Genomic DNA, 15,974 nt, shown 5'->3' with positions numbered 1-15,974 from the left:
GAGGAAAAAGTAGGACTAGCAGCGGCACAGAGAAGAGGGAAGGGTTTCACAGTGGACAAGAGGTATAGACCTAATTCCAGAAAACATGAAAAGAAACTTTGCACATCCCAATGGAATATGTATCTGTTGGCTATGCTAATTTTTTCATTCATCAATAATAGAGACTGAGGCAAAAGACAGCAGTTTTAGAACATTGCTCTTGTGAACAGAAAATAAATGCACTACTTTATAAATGCTTAAAACATTTTCAATGCTTGGGAGCTTATGAGGTTCTTACTGAAATAGGAATCAATCAGTATTTATTAAGCGCCTACCTTGTGAAAAGCAATGTGTTGGTTCTTTTGGGGGGATAGTGAAAAAAGATGACATAATCCCTGCAGTAGGAGGCATTGAAAAGCAGTGGGGAGGGAAAATCCTCCAATGTGAAGCAAATAGAGGGAGGAATGATTTGAGGTAGCTTATTTTAATGGTATAGATATTAAACATCTTGAAGTCTCGAGGAAAGGGCCGTTCCCTGGGGGAAATGGAATTGAATCTAGATCTTGATGGATGGATGAGGGCTGTGAGGAAGATGGCAAAGGAGAGGTCTTTGAGGTGGAGGAGCTGCAGGTGGGGTCTTGGAGCTTTGAAGAGCAGGCAACGGCAGCTCTTGGTGGAGTTTCTTGGGAAAAGATAGTGAAGCATGGAGGGTCTGAGGTTGTATAATGGGAGTGAGGCTTCTGATTACAGTCAAGATTTGTGATTGAACCCCTTAAGGGACCATGGAAACAACCAGTGATTCAGAGAGTGCTTAAAAACAAGGGGGTAGATCTCTTTTCATTCGGGGCACTCATCTCAGCCAATTTTTCATCAATAAAGACGTGAGTAGTCAACCCTTCAGCACCTCCTTTACCTCAAGCTGACTGAATTTCCTTCATTAATCCACCGTCCACATTCAAAATGAAACACATTATTTTAAAATTTTTACTTCCAGTTAAAAAGTTGCTCAGTGATTTGGAAACTTGGGTAGTTCTTGATTTCTCTCAGATTTTCCCTCCTCATTAGTTGGTGTAAATATTGATCCACCCTAGAAATGAGTTATGGGGAGGAGAGACCTTTCTCTTTTTTTTTGTGCTGTAGAACACAGCATTCCAGAAAAACCTCATTTCTGTTGATGAATGGCTATTGGCGTACAGAAATCTGGCATGTGGTTGAGGAGAAGGGATACAGCTGACATGAGAAAAGCTGGAGAAGGAAACCATAATCCCTCTTCAAATTCACTGCTTATTAGAGGAGCTAAAATGATTAAGTAGCTGGAGGTTTTGATGTATGAGGAAAGATTAAAAGAATTACATGTGTGTAGGTTGGCCAAAGAGCTAAGGAGTGTGTGCATGTGTGTGGGGCGGGGGCCTGATAGCTGCTTGAAGATAATTGAAAGTATAAGCCCCAGAGAGGGAGGGGGATTGTGGAGGTGGTCTTTAGAGGATTATCTCAGGGTAATGAATGAACTGAAGAAAAGGGGAAAAAATTGTTTCATCAGGAAGACTTTCATAATGGGTGAGACTTAAAGAGGCCGTAAAAGAATCTCCCATGAGGGGTTGTGAAATTCCCATGCCTTGAGTCATCTGGAGCAGGCCTATAAAGTGTTGGAAGTGCACCGTGCTGCCCCGTGGGGGAACAGACTTGGGAAGCAGCACCATCCTTTGTCTTGATGTTTTACAGCTCAATTTCAAGGATGAATCAATTGGTAAACAGTAAGTTTGGAAGCTCCCCAGGAACCAAGTCTGTCTCATCTCACTGATAATTTTCTTTAAGTAAGAGAGACACGTCCCACACCTCTTCCGCCTTTGATTTCCACACATTGTCCTTGATGTTATATCATTTCTTAAGGGACATCACGGCCCAAGGGTAGAGGAATTGCAAGATGGAAAGGGTAGGCGGTGTGTTGCTCAGCAAAGGGCGGTGTTAACCAACCCTCCCTGCTCTGCAGTCTCTTTCCTGAACTTGCTGGTCACCTGTGATGTTTGGAGGACTTGCAGTATCGACCTCTTTGTGGCTCCTCAGGGTTCATTTGTGTTTGGACCACGAGACTCCTGGAAATGAAATTGGTCTGGGCTAGCGCTTCTCCAGAACGATGACGAGGTAGAATTCTTTCCGGTGATTTTGATATTATGTTTACTTCCAAAAACCTTTCATTGGGATACAACATTGGACATTTTAAAAAGTACCAACAAAGATAAACAAATTTCTATTCATCTTGACATATTAAAATCTTTATAGTGATATGTATTTCTGAATCTTCAAGAGAGAATATTAAAATATGTTCTATGGTAAATCAATAGAGGAATTACTATGAAATGCAAGATAAAACAAAGTTTTCTGTTGTTATCTTTATTATATTGTTTTCTCTTATTACTTTTATTATTTAACTTTGCTGAAGAAGATCAGAATTATGAAAAGATAAAATTATGAGGAGTTCCTGTTGTGGCGCAGTGGAAATGAATCTGATTGGGAACCATGAGCTTTGATCCCTGACCTCACTCAGTGGGTTAAGGATCTGGCGTTGCCATGAACTGTGGCGTTGCTGTGGCTGTGGCTGTGGCCGGCAGCTGTAATTCTGATTAGACTCCTAGCCTGGGAACCTCCATATGCCTTGGGTATGGCCCTGAAAAGACAAAAAAAAAAAAAAAAGATAAAATTATGAGAATCAGAAAGAAAAATTTATCAAATGAAAGCAATTATACCTATAAAAATTCATGAGACCATCTCAAGTAAAAAAAACATAAGGCTTTATTCATTCATTCTACAGGTGTTTATTGAGTGCCTTTGATGGCCCTGGTGCTTTTTTAGAGTCCAGTGAATAAAAAAGGACAAAAATTGCCGTCACTGAGAAGCTTTCATTTGGGTAAACTTTAAACATTTAACATACTAAGTATCTGTGACTATACATTAAATATTGTAAAAAAAAAAAATCTTTTTTTGTCTTTTTAGGGCTGCACTCATGGCATATGGAGGTTCCCAGCCTAGGGGTCCATTCAGAGCTGTAGCTATCTGCCTACGCCAGAGCCACAGCAACTTGGGATCTAAGCCGAATCTGCGACCTACACCACAGCTCACGGCAACACCGAATCCTTAACCCACTGAGCAAGGCCAGGGATTGAACCTGCGTAATCATGGATACTAGTAGGGTTCATTAACCACAATGGGAACCCCTAAAAAATAATCTTTATATAAATTTTTTCATTTGTTTGTTTTTCACTAGAAGTCCTGAACTAAAAGAAGAAGGTATACTTTACACATTCCTAACAGATATTGTTAAAATGATCTAAGTTGATTTGATGTTTTTATCTGTTTATATAAATTATTGTCTTAGCATCATTTGTTAATTTTTCTTTCTTTTACTCATCAATCTGCTATGTCTTATTCAAAGGCATATAAAATATATATGAATATATGCATATATATTCTATTTTATTGATTGGACTATTCTGCTTTCCATATGAAGAAGCAGGGGACAGACATATTAATCAACTTTCCCAAACCATTAGAACAAAATATGAATTGCCTAAATTATTTGAAGACATTTATTCCAAACAAAATTAAACAAATAAAACAGACTATGTAGCAAATGATGAAAGCAGCAAAATTAAAACAGAACAGAACATGTGATAGCAGAAACAAGACCAAGAAATTTATTGATAAATATGAATGGATGAAATTGATCCACAAAAAGATTCTGATCGAATCATGAAGGAAAACACAGCTACTAACCGCTACATGAGATATATATTGAAAAAAAAATTCAGAAATGTTGAAACTAAAAGGATAAGGAAAGACACAAGAAAAGACAAACAAAAAATGAAGGGGTTGTTATCCTCACTTCAGACTGGTGTGAAAGCCAATGAAAATAGCAAACGAGATAAGCAAGATAATCTATAAATATGATGCACCAAGATATTTTAGGTGTTTGGTAATATTCTGTCCCCTGGCTTCTTCACATGGAAAGTAGAGTAGGCAGATTAATAAAATCAACTGGAGCGCCGACACTGAGACCAAGAAGTCTAGTGTTTAGTACTGGTGCCTGGATTTCTCCTTCTTCTCTGACCTGAGTATGTCTATATGGCTGATTTCCAGATGGGCCAATGCCATTGAGGCTTGTAGTCACACCCAAGGGAGTGTGTTAGGAACACTAGCAATGCTTGTTGACTGACAAGGCAAACTTCTGCTTATGTTCTAAGTATATTTGAGAAAGTTTCTGGAATTTGGGGGACCACATAACTCCAAAAAACAAAACAAAACAAAACAAAAAAAGTTGGTACAGAATCTATTGGTAAATCCTCACGTAGCAAAACACTTAGACATGTTTATGTTTTCAGAAAGTATCCTTTTTAGCAAACTGCTCTGTTTTATGTATGGGAGTAAATGACAGCTTTTGAGAGATTATTGTAGAAGAGTTTTGGATGCCTGTAGAGACTGTGTTATTTAGCACAAAGGAAGGCAAGAGAGAAGGGCAGTTGTGAATAGCTTTTTGGAGGGGTAGTCCATTGGGCCAGTCATTTAAAAATTGTGAATATTTACATCTATTCTTCTAGATTTGAAGAGACAATTCTCATGAAAATATTGTAATTAAGCTTTTGGAGGCATTAGGGCCCCAGAGAGAAGAGATAGAGTAGGATGAATGTAGATAAAGCTGAAGGCCAGTTTGAGGTTGAAAAGTAGGATATCTGGGGACTCTATTTTCTATGTGTCATGTATTTACATATATCTTTTTGTCTTTTTGTCTTTTTTTTTTTTTTAAGGGCCATACCCCTGGCATATGGAAGTTCCCAGGCTAGGGGTCGAACTGGAGCTGCAGCTGTCAGCCTCCACCACAGCCACAGAAACTTGGGATCCGAGCTGCATCTATGACCTACACCACAGCTCAGGGCAACGCTGGATCCTTAACCCACTGAGCAAGGCCAGGGATCGAACCCGTGTCCTCATGGATACCAGTCAGGTTTGTTACTGCTGAGCCAGGATAGGAACTCCTTGAGTCATATATTTAAAGGGAAGAGGGGATACTTTTAGTACAAGGTCAAGACAAAATGTTTTTGTTGCCTTCTCTGCCCCCAGAAACTGCAGCCTATGAGACAACGAGGATGGCAGGGAGCCCAGCTCTGCTCAGGCAGTTCTTGGTTCACCTCCAAGTGACCATTAGTGAACAGGGTCTCCTCACTGTGTTACTAATTAACCCTGGCAGACCTTCAGCATTTTCATTACCTTGGCAAGTTGTGTGGTTTTTCCTCAGTGTGCTGTGCTGACCTCAGGGACTGCACTTATCTCCATGCCAGCACTCAACCAAAGCCATGAAAACCATCACCTTCAACCCTGCTGCTAACTGCCAGCGTTGCAGTCCTGGAAACAAGAATACCTCACTTAGGTGTCATATGTTTTCCTTAAAAGATGCTGTATAATGAGTTCCTGTCATGGCTCAGTGGTGACAAACCCAACTAGTATCCATGAGGACATGGGTTCGGTCCCTGGCCTCACTCAGTGAGTTAAGGATCCAATGTTGCTGTGAGCTGTGGTGTAGGTTGCAGATGTGGCTCAGATCCCAAGTAGCTGTGGCTGTGGTGTAAGCTGGCAGCTGAAACTCTGATTCGACCCCTAGCCTGGGAACTTCCATTTGCCACTGATGTGGCCTTAAAAAGACAAAAAAAAAAAAAAAAAAAAAAAAAAAAGCCATACAAGACCCAGTGTCCACTTTCTGTTCTGAAATAATGATCAGAGCTCCTTGTTTCAGTGTCCAATTTATTTGGGAATAGACAATCTTAGGCTATGATTTCTGCCTTGCTAATCACCTGAAGAAATTAGATTCATGGTTTGTAACTAACATAAGACCAAAACATGAGAATCCCAGCATGTTGAATTGTACGGTCCAACCCCTACGTGTATGCATGATCTTCTTTGTAACTTCCCCAGATGTCTTCTCATTCAATGTTGGCCTGAATTCTTTTAATATGGTCAATTTCATGTTTGGGAAAGAAGTTGGTCTGAAGATCCAACTTAAGGTTTTGAGCTGTATAACTCAACCTAAAAGTTAGAGTTGATAATGCGGGGTGGTATTGTTTTGGGGTAGGAACTTAGCTCCCCAAACCACAGTTTCCTATCCATGAAGCAAAATTTACATTTCTGCTTCAAAGGATTGTTATGATAATTAACTACTGGAAAGTAGTGAATATTATGTGTGATATTCAGATTCCAGTCTGGTAGAAGTTACTAGACCAAGGTTGCTTTTTTCTTTAGGTGCGAATCGCCATAGTTTGTGTTATACTTCTCCTTGACAGTAGGTGGTTGGTCTTTTACCATGTTATCATGAACATTTTGGAGAATGTAATAGGTCTGGGTGATTCGCAGACCCCTTTCTGGGGTTCTGTTCCTCTGCTTCCTTGAGCCATTCCTGCCGTTTCAAGGAATCACACTGGACTCCTCCGCTTGCTGTTCTGTTCCACGTGTAGCACCTCCCAGGCATGGGATACATGCAGATGTGACAAAGGCGGGATGCAGCTCCCACTGTTAACCAGACGGTATTGGAGGCTTGGGGAACTGGATGGAGAGTCCAGCAATAAAAAATCTGAAACCAACTATTGAAAGTGGTGGTTCTCAGATTCAGGAGTGAGACCTAATTCCATTACAGGGCTGCCTGGCTGCAGCATCTTGACTGAGCTCCGGGCTTGCCTCACCGGGTCAGACCTCAAGCTCCTGCCTCTGTTCCCAGCCTATGGCCATGTCACAGCAACCAAGTTATCCTCCTAACAGACCAGCCCTGGGGTGATTTCATCTACTTCAGATTTAGTCCCTTAATGCTTTGTGACCTTGAGCTGGAAAAACATTCTCCTCTTACCCCATCTCCAAGTCCTCAATTCTGCTCCAGAATTTAACTATACCCAGGAAAATGGACCATTGAGCTTCTACGACATCTGGGGGAAATTTTCTTCTGTTTCCCTCCACAACATGGAGTATAGTTTAAGCATAAGCTTTCTAAGAGAACCCGGAAGCGGATCCTTACCAGACTCTGAGTTTGCTGGTTCCTTGAGCTTGGATTTCCCAGCCTCCAGAACTGTGAGAGATTTATTTTGTTTACAAACCATCCAGTCTATGGTATTCTGTTACAGCAGCCTGAACAAAGGCACATACATATAAGACAGGAATATCTATGCATGCATATGCAATATACATACATATAGAGATATACGTGAGTCAGTATAGGAAATACCAAATTGATACTTTAGGGAAATAAACATTTCTTTAAAATAATAGTAATAATCTGAATTTAAAGGGAAGACCATACTATGATCATAAGTGTTTTTTGTTTATTTTTTTTCTTGTTAGGGCCACACCTACAACATATGGAAGTTTCTAGGCTAGGCGTCAAATCAGAACTGCAGCTGCTGGCTGATGCCATAGCCACAGTAATGCCAGATCCAAGCCACATCTGAGACCTACACTGCAGCTTGTGGCAATGCTGGATCCTTAACCCACTAAGCAAGGCCAGTGATAGAACTTGCATCCTCATAGATACTAGTCAGGTTCTTAACCTGTTGAGCCACAGTGGGAACTCCCCAGGTTTGTTTGTTTGTTTATTTATTTATTTTTCTTCTGCTGCTTACAGAGGAATTAGCAACTACCAAGAAAATTGTCAATTTTCTCCTATTACATAGACTTGTTTAGTTTCTAAGGTAATACATTGTCACAAATCCCCTTTTTTCCCAGAAGACAATTTTTACTTAGCTTTTATGCATATAAAATTTATTTATATGGGTTGGTTTACATAAAAGAGAAAGAATGACTTTACTTTTTTATTTAAAGTAAAGTCTGTTTCTCATAATAGAAATACAGCTTGAAACTTCTGAGTGTTTCTCTTTTTTTCCTGTCAACTGTTTAGAACCATTGAGTGACACAAGAATCAACGTGGCATAGAGTTAAACTTACTGGGACACACTGGGTTATCTTTAAAAACCTTTCCTTCAGTTGTGCCAAATTTAATTCCCTTCAATTTTCATTCATAGATTCCATTTTTGTACCTTAGGAAGCTATGCTATTTCATACCCTTTAAATTGCAACTCTGCCCAATATTTGGGTTTTTAAAGCTGGAAAAGGGCACCACGGATTTAACCTTGTATCATAGTGGGTGTTGAGGCACAAAGTGTGCCAGAGGAAATCACTTACACACACACACACACACACCCCAACTTTGTGGGCATGGAATAAAGCACTAGGCTTTTTGATTTGCCTGTTTTCATTTGATTGGGAAGGGTAACAAGGAATTTTGGTAATCAATTGTTGCTGACTAGTTTTTTGGAAAGGGATGATCTGTAATTCATGGTTAAATCATTATTTCATATATAAGCTATTGAATTTTATTCTTTAGAGAATTGGACCAGTCTAAGGCAAAATGATTTTCATTATTTTTCTCAATTTTCTCTTCATAACTTCTTCCTCCGCCAGTATTGTTCAGACAGGAAGAGGATCTCATGCAGTGGGCCTTCCCCAGGAGTCCCATGTTTAGGTCAAGGATGGAATATTGTCTTTAGCATCTCATCACCTTATTTAACAAAATAACACCTCCTCAGAGTCCTATGAGCCATTCCTCCATCCATCTGTTGGTGGATTATTCATGATCTAGTCAACTCTTTGAAGGTCTCAGTGACTTACTATATTATTACTCTTTAAAAAGAGCATGTGTGCATGTCTGTGTGTGCCTGTGTGTGTGTGTGTGTGTGTGTGTGCTGCGGGGGGCAGGGGGCGGGCGGTGGTGCGGGTAGAACTGGAGTTGGTCTCTCTAAAGATTCTCCTTTATTCTATCCTCTTATACCGTTGCCCTGTTCACTTTCCAGTGTTCCTCAAATAAAGACATAGATAGACAATTGTCAAAGTTTAAAACAACCACACGCTAAGAGAGATAGCAAACCACAATAGATGTTAGTTTCATTATTTAAAATAATTTCCACAAGTTGGGATTAATAGATTAATACAGGCAAGGTAAAATTTAGCATGAGTCTAACATGAAAAAATGTAGACATATTTATGCTCACAGGGTCAATTTTACAGGTATGAGTTAGGTATGCAATATGATTAAATAGCAGAACCCATAAAAGATATTTCAGAATTTTTGTTGATGTGTATTTAATTCTATAAAGAGGCTTCAAAAAAGATGCTATTTTATTTTATTTTTTTATTTATATATTTTTTTTATTTTCCCACTGTACAGCAAGGGGGTCAAGTTATCCTTACATGTATACATTACAATTACATTTTTTCCCCCACCCTTTTTTTAGACTGCATTCCTAGAAACATTAATATCTGGAGAAAAGGAGGTTAGAGCATGCTTCTATATTCTCCCTAGAAAAGACGTGGAGCACTATGTTCCCTCCTGGATAGTTGACTCTGCTGGGATACTGACTAACTGGGTATGCCAGGAGCAAAGTGGATAGGATAGTATAGTCACAGAATCACTAACATAGGAGACAGGGTGGAAGGTACTGGGTGCATTGAGTGGGGAGAAGAATAGACTTACAGAGAAAAGCTCGTTGCTTTATGTAAATGATATCTGCATACAGAAATATGATGAAAATCTTAGTCTCTTCAAATCTGGGTTTGAAATAATGTTCTGCTGTTTAGTTCTTTAAGTTCTAAATAGCGGAACAATGCATTTACGTATAATGTAAGAACAATAGCATTGTTCTGCTATTATTAATTAACAATGCTATTATTAATGAAATAATGTTCTTTTAAGCAGGTTAGCCCTATTTATCATCTAGAAAAGACGGGGATGATGCAAGCCAATTACTTCTCAGTTTAGTTGTGAAGATTAGGTGAGGACATCTATGTGAAGTGCCTGTTGTCACGTAATAAGACCTCAACAAATGGTAATGATTATTCTCCCTAATGTTTTTAGTTGGTGGAAATAATATCAAAGGGAGGAAATTATAAGGAGACATATTAATAAATATAAGAATACAAAAATGAATATGAGAAAGAAGTTTCTAAAAATGCAGCGAATAATAAATAGTGAGTTCTCTATTACTGAGAGTGTGGAAGATAAGATTGATAACTACTTATCCAATAATAAGTGATAATTGATTATATGAACACTCTCATCCTCTTTAGCTATGAGTTTTTATGAACTTCTTAAATTAGGATGTTTAGGATCAAAAGAAATTATGACTCATGCACAATTATAAGAATAAACTTCCTGGATGTTATTTGACAAACTTAAAATTTCTTCTGCTCCAAGCCCAACTGGGCTTGGGCATTTTCAGAGCACATGGCTTCAACCAAGTCTGCCTTCTTAGGGTATGAATTTTTTGGTCATCCTTTGTGATGACATTCAACAAATATTTAGGATGTTTCAAAACTAAGCTTTTGGTTGAAGAAAATCTAAAGCTGCTAAAGTTACAAACTGTTCAAACCAAGCCTTCTTCTATTGAGAGTAAGTACACATTGTTGGATTTCTAGAAAGGACAGACTGAAGTCAACTTGGTTGATTTCAGGCTTCTTATGGTGTAAACATTGACACATTAGAGACATACAGATATTGTCAATGAAAGTGAATGCAAATTTTCATTATTTTTCTTTTCTCTGACATTTTCTTTTCTCTTTTAAAATTATTTTAATTTTTTCCATTATAGCTGGTTTACAGTGTTCTGTCAATTTTCTACTGTACAGCAAAGTGACCCATTCACACATACAGAGATACTTTCTTTTTCTCACATTATCCTCCATCATGCTCCATCACAAGTGACTACATATAGTTCCCAGTGCTATACAGCAGGATCTCATTGCTTATCCATTCCAAAGGCAATAGTTTGCGTCTATTAACCCCAGATTCCCAGTCCATCCCACTCCCTCCCCCTCTCCTTTGGCAACCACAAGTCTGTTCTCCAAGTCCATGAGTTTCTTTTCTGTGGAAAGGTTCATTTGTGCCATATATTAGATTCCAGATGTAAGTGATATCATGTGGTATTTGCTTTTCTCTGACATTTCTAGTGATAAACAAAGTCAGTTGTCAATTATTACAAAGATGGTTATAATAAAAAACACAGCAACAACAATGATTTGTGTTGTTATGTTACCAATGGTTAGGTGAAACATTATTGGCTTTATGAATAAATTTTTATTTTTTAAATTTATTTTCACTTTTTATTTTTTTGCTTTTTAGGGCTGTGCCCATGGCGTATGGAAATTCCCAGGCTAGGGGTACACTTGGAGCTACAGCTGCCAGCCTAAGCCACAGCCACAGCAATGCCAGATCTGAGCTGTGTCTGCGACCGACACCACAGCTCAGGGCAATGCCGAACCCTTAACCCACTGAGGAAGGCCAGGGATCGAATCACATCCTCATGGATACTAGTCGGATTTGTTTTTTGCTGAGCCACAGTGGGAACTCTGAAGAGTAAATTTTTAAACAGAATGTGTCATCTATGTAATAGGCAATTAGTTAAAAAAGGATTTGTATGTGTGTCTCAGAGACCATGCATTATCCACAATGAGAAGAACTACTCTTAAAACTTGTTGATTATGCCTCATCTATGCATATCGTGTGATTACAGAAACTCTGTTAAGGGCATGCGAAATAGTTTTAGAAAGCTACTGTTGCTGATGTGCCTCTAGGCTAGTTTACTCTTTCTGCCATCCCTGGTTTTATTTCTTTTAAAATTTATTTTATAATTTTTCAGGAAATACATTTACAGTAGAAAATTCAATAATATGAACAAAGACAGGAAAACAATTTACTTAGTTGCTTTAATTACCAAATAATGAACTATAATCGAGGGCAAATTTTAGAGATCCTTTTTTAGGGAAACACTAAAATTATTACCAAAGCGCAAAGCAAATGTTCATCTTGGTTTTCTTAATGAATATGTGAGACATATGTCTTCAAGGTCACCCTAAAGGGAATAAGAGGGTATAAGCATCTGAAAGGAGTTTGAGAAGACTTTTTCCTATGGTCAAGGATCTGCTCCTTGGGAACATTTTGGTTATTTCCCCACATACTCTCCTTGGTCACAAACAAAACAGCACAATAGAAGAAAACACTTACATTTTGTGATGGGATATAGATGTTTCCTGAAGGGTTGCCTCTAAAAAAAACCCCAAATTTGTAATGATAACTTGTGGATAGTTTTAGCTATATGTTGCCTTCCATCAGCCCTCATCTCTAGAGGTCTGCTTAATTTATGGTGGAACCTAAGTGAACTTGCAGACACATTGCAACCAGAAACTTTCACTCACACTCCTTTCATTTTCACCAAGAAAACATAAGAAACTAGAATTTTTCCTGCTTTCAACTCATTACATTTAAAATGCACCTTGGTCTTCAGCGCAAAGGGAGTGTTAAATTCAGATTTTCACATGTATGCATTCTACAAGCATGTTTAAAGATACATATTTGATATATTACCATTGCTTTTATGTAAACATAAGATCCAAAATTACCTCATACATTATACTTTCATATTTATGATCCTTGAACTCTTTTTCTAAAAAATTTTAAATTATGCACAGTGCTCATCTTCTAAGTCTATTACTATTTTATCATATCATATGGACAATGATAAAACAATAAAACCAACATCTGTATACAAATGCAAATTTCTTTTTCTAGCTTTCTTCCCATTTTGCATCAAACTTAAAAGCGTAATTTTAATGTATATAATAAACTTGGTTATTTACAAAAGTTGAACATAATGAATAAGTGAAAACCTCAAAGTAAATATCCAGCCCAAAACACTCTCACTAGAGCAGGTCAATTACAAAAATATTACATATATACACATGCATAGATATAAATGCTTCATGGCCTCCCAGATATTTAGCGAGTAAAGCAGGAGGGTTCAAGTAAATTCTTCCAGACACCTTATTTACATTAGCTCATATGACTTCTTCTTTTGCTTAGCATTCAAATGATTGGGTTGCACAATTAAGAATTGTAGATTTATAGGATAATAGGCAAACCCACAGGCAGCATAATACTCAAGGGTGAAAAGCTGAAAACTTTTTCTCTAAGACTGAGACTAGGACAAGGATGCCCTCACTTACCCTTTTATTTAATATAGTATTAGAAATTTTAGCCGCAGAAATCAGACAGGAAAAAGATATAAAAAGCATACAAAGAGGAAAGAAAAAAGTAAGACTGTCGCTATTTGCAGATGACATGATTCTGCATATTAAAAACTCTAAATCCTCCATCAAAAAACTAACAAAACTAATCAATTCAATAAAGTTGTAGGTACAAAATCAATATATAGAAATTTATGTTTCTATATATGGATAACAAAGTATCAGAGAGAAAAATTAAAAGAAAAATCCTATTTACAGTTGCTTAGAAAAGAATAAGGAGTTCCGATCATGGCTCAGCGGAAATGAATCCAACTAATATCTGTGAGGATGTGTGTTTTTTTCCTGGCCTGGCTCAATGGGTTAAGGATCCGGTGTTGTCATGAGCTGTGGTCACAGGTCACAGATGCCACTCGGATCCCATTTTGCTGTGGCTGTGGTGTAGGCTGGTAGCTGTAGCTCTGATTAGACGCCTTGCCTGGGAACCTCCATGTGCTGCAGGTGCGGCCCTAAAAACACACACACAAAAAAAAAAAAAAAAAAAAAAAGAATAAAATACCTTGGAATAAATTTAACCAAAGTCAAAGGACTGTACCCTGAAAACTGTAAGATATTAATACAAAAAAATTGAAGATGATACAAATAAATGGGAAGATATACAATGCTCATGGATTAGAAAAATTAATATTATTAAAATGCCCAACTATCCCAAGCAATCTGCAGATTAAATGCAATCCCTATCAAAATACCAATGGCATTTTTCACAGAACTGGATAAATAAATTAAAAATGTGTATGGAACCACAAAATACACACCATAGCCAAAGCAAACCTAAGACAGAAGGGGATACAGCTGGAGTTATCATGCTCTCTTGTTCAAAATACTATAAGGCAATAATAATCAAAATTTTATGGTGTTGGCATAAAAACAGACACATATAATCAATAAAACAGAATAGATATCCCATTAATAAATCCTTGCTTATATAGTCAGTTAATTTATTGCCATAGAGCCAGGAATATAGAGTGGGGAAAAGGCAGTATCTTCATAAATAGTGATGGGAAAATGGGACAGCTACCTGCAAAATAAAGAAAAAAAGACCCCTTTCCTATACCACACACAAAAATAAATCTAGTCAAATGTAAGGCCTGAAACCATAAAAATTCTAGAAGAAAACATAGGCAATACACTCTCTGGCCTCAGTTCTAGCAATATCTTTCTGGATCTGTTTCTTCAGGCAGGGACAACAAAAGCAAAAATAAATAAATGGGACTATATCAAATTAAAATGCTTTTGCACAGCAAAGACAATCATCAATAAAACAAAAGTGCAATTTACTGAGTGGGAGAAGATATTTGCAAATGATCTATCTAATAAGGAGTTTATAGGCAAAATGTATAAAGAACTCATGAAACACAAAAGCAAAAAAAAAAAATCTGATTAAAAAATGGTCAGAGGACTGAATAGACTTTTTTCTTAAAAGACATAGAGATGGCCCATAAACACATGAAAAGTTGCTCAACATTGTTAAACATCAGGGAAGTGCAAATTATTATTTTATATTCCGCTTATATGGGGAATATAAAAACAAAAACAAACCCAAAGATGCAGACAAAAAACTGGAAGTGCCAGAAGAGAAGGAGGTAGGAAGTTGGGGGAAACGGGTGAAGGGGATTAAGAGATACAAACTTCTAGTTATACAAGAAATAATTTAATGTACAGCATGGAGAACAGTCAATAGTACAGCAATATTTTTGTATAGTGACGGATAGTTACTAAATGAAATATGGTGATCAATTTGTAATGTACGTAAATGTTGAATTACTATGTTGTATACCTGAAACCAACGTAAAAATGTTTGTCAACTATACTTAAATAAAAAATTTTTTTTAAAAGATACAAATACTGATATCAGTACAAAAAATAATGTCATAAATAATGAAATGTGCTGGTCTCTGCATATTTAAGAACATCTGGAAAGTATAAACTGCCTCTGCTTATCAAAAGAACTACTTACTAAATATTACTTTTATAAAAGGAGCAATAGTTTTGCCAATTACTATAAATATGTAGCCTAGGTAGGATTAAAATAGTCCTTAATTGTTTATAAATACAAAATTTCTATGATTGATCAGATTTTAATTATCATTAAACAGTCTTTTAAATGAACGTTTTGCTTTAGTTTCTCAACCACTCAATGGAGACTATTAACACTGATTTATTTTGACTTAAAAATGCCAAAAATACTTAATGTTCTTAATAACCATGATAACGGAGAAGAGGCTTTTTGTTTTTTGGTTTTTTTTCCTATTTAAAATTTTTTTTGTCTTGGCTTAAAATATTACATGACTATGTTCTGTTTAAGGATAATTTCAATACTAGTGCCTAAACTTTAGAAACTATGTATTAAATCTTGATACTATTTCAAAGCTTACAGCTTAGAAATGACATCCTATGACAATTTATTGGGTAGTGTTTACCTTAAAAGAGCCAGTTATTATACTAGCAAAACGAGCTTATTTAGGAAGAGCCGAGAATTGCAATTTGAGACAAACAATGGTGAGGTGAGGGTCTTGCTCCTTGAGAAAAGAGGATGTTTGGGAGATGGGGGTCCAGGGTGGTGACAGATTCTTACTGAGTTGGCTGTGGCCAGGCAAAGAGAAAGGCTTCCTTCCTTCTGCCGGCTGAGTGGAAGGGCATGAGTGCGCCCCCTTCAGGGATTCCGTTTTAAATGAGGTTTCCTTTATTTTCAAAGTAGACAACCAACAAAATTATTCTACTTATAAAAATTAAATCATACCATGATATTCCATTTGCTGACAGAGAATGCTAATTTGATGCATACTTTTTATTTAAGTGTGTCAAACTTTTAGAATTTCGAATAGTAAAAGATATTT

The sequence above is a fragment of the Sus scrofa genome, chromosome 14 (assembly GCF_054392235.1).
Source record: "Sus scrofa isolate SSC_HxYL_T2T_F1_AM1 chromosome 14, Sscrofa_HxYL_maternal_Yorkshire_Landrace_v2.0, whole genome shotgun sequence".
NCBI lineage: Eukaryota > Metazoa > Chordata > Mammalia > Artiodactyla > Suidae > Sus > Sus scrofa.
The sequence above is the reverse complement of the archived record's forward strand: the minus strand, read 5'-3'. Positions refer to the sequence as shown.